This window comes from Lathamus discolor, chromosome 4 (assembly GCF_037157495.1).
Source record: "Lathamus discolor isolate bLatDis1 chromosome 4, bLatDis1.hap1, whole genome shotgun sequence".
NCBI lineage: Eukaryota > Metazoa > Chordata > Aves > Psittaciformes > Psittacidae > Lathamus > Lathamus discolor.
The window spans coordinates 65,454,025-65,456,046 of NC_088887.1; positions in this window are offsets into that span (position 1 = coordinate 65,454,025).

Consider the following 2,022-nt stretch of genomic DNA (forward strand, 5'->3'; position numbering starts at 1 on the left):
CACAAAAAAGTTTTATCAGTATTCAACATGTCTTCACACAGGGCTCTTTCAGATGCTACCTCATCAAAATAAGTTTGTCATAGCCACTGTAAAAGTTTGTTAAAACAGAGTTGCTAAAGAGTATGTACAGCTATGATCCGTATATTTTCTGTAATCAGAGGATGCAAGATTTTTGGAGAAGATGGTGCATTAAGTTTGTAATTTATATCTGTGTGGATCACATCAGATCATTTAAGTATTGCATGACAGCACACTGTTACATTTTGTAGTTGTGAGAGTATAAAAGCTTAAGATTCCTTAAAAGTTTAAGATTCTCTTAAACTCTAATATTTAGAGTTCCATATAAGCAGTCAGGTTTCATTTGTGTCAATGCAACTTACAAGAATGTACATGCTGCATACAAAAAGATTACCTTCATTCTTCCGCTTAAGAGAATTTAGGTAAGTTGTGTATGATGTTTAAAAAGCAGGATTAAGACAAATGTGAACATACTAGCAAATTTTCTATAGTAAGAACATAGCAGGCAAGTTACAGATGCCCCATGAGTGATTTATCAGTAGTAGTCTTTCTACCCTAAGTGGTACTTTTAGATGTTAGATCTTGCATGGCAGCCACTAGATGTCAGAGTCTCAGTCTTCAGATGCCTCTCTCTTCTGTGTAGCATTAGGTAATAAATAATATTAAGCCAAATTATTACTTTTTGACTGCATCTTTCTGAAAGGACATTTGTGTACATAAATACAGGTATTTTGCAGAAGTCAGCAGATTTAAAAATGGTATTGTGCTCTTTAATACATTTGACTTGCCTCCTCTTTCTTCCCAAAACAAGCTGTTTCTATAGATGTCCAGTAGGCATTGGACAATGTGTAACATCTCGTAACATCAAGTGCATTTATCTAGCCAAAAGCAATAGGGTGCTTGTTGCACAATTGCCACTTAAAATATATAGCTGTAATATAGCTGACCAGAAGTAGTTTAATCTGTTGGTATGTGATGTAACTGAATAGTTTTATGTCGCTAGAGCTTGTGAAGCATTTGTTCATGCTGAGAACTTCAAATCAACATAATGACCCTTCTACCTTTTTAAAATAAATAGAGCATAAAAAATTGCATGTGGGTTAAAGTTTTTTGCCTTGTAACCTGAGGAAGAAGGAAGGGGCTTAGCACAGTATTCAGTTTCTATATATGCACACACTTATTCCCCTACTCTTAAGCCTTATTCCTGTGAGGATTCTTCGTGGAAAACACCTTCCAATAAAGGAAGACTGGGCAAAATATCTCAAAATAGGAGTTGCTTCTTAGCCAGCTTCCTAGATGTAGTACATTTTTCCTAGTCTTCTTCCTGTTTGAAGTCACGTATACATTTTACATTCCCATAAATAATAACATGGAGTAGCACCTTCACACTTGAACTGTCATAAAGATAGATGCAAATACACTGCTTTAAAATTATGAGTACCTTCTGTATTTTAACAGTTTGCTGCTATGCACAGTTCCACATTACAGGGCACTCTGACCTGATTTTTAGGTAAGCTGGTACAGCGGTAACACCTAGGCTGGTCAATTCGTAATCATATATGGCACAAGTTCAAGTTGTTTGGTGCATACAGTATCAATTCCCAGATACGCTGTATGTATTTTTAAACTTGGTGCCAAGTTGTTTGGTTTTACATCCTGGAGTGTTTGGAACAGAGCCATAGGATTTGTACTTGCCAATTCTAAATTTAAATGTAATTTATCGTGTATGTCATGCCAAGGAGAGCAAACCTGCAGGCATCTGCTCATTCAATGCACCCGAGAGATTTTGCTGCTGAGTAAGCTGTACGTGTGTAAATTTTGTGGCAATGGAAAAAGGAATAAATAGACTGTCAAAGGATTGAAGTCAGTCATGTGAGGTGTCTGTATGGTTTTTGTCAGCTTTCTGCTTTGGAAGCCTAGCAAAGGCTGATGGGATTGGAGGGGGGGGGTGTTTGTTTTCTGGTTATTTCTTTAAATTCTTGCATTGTTATTCCATCAGTCAGT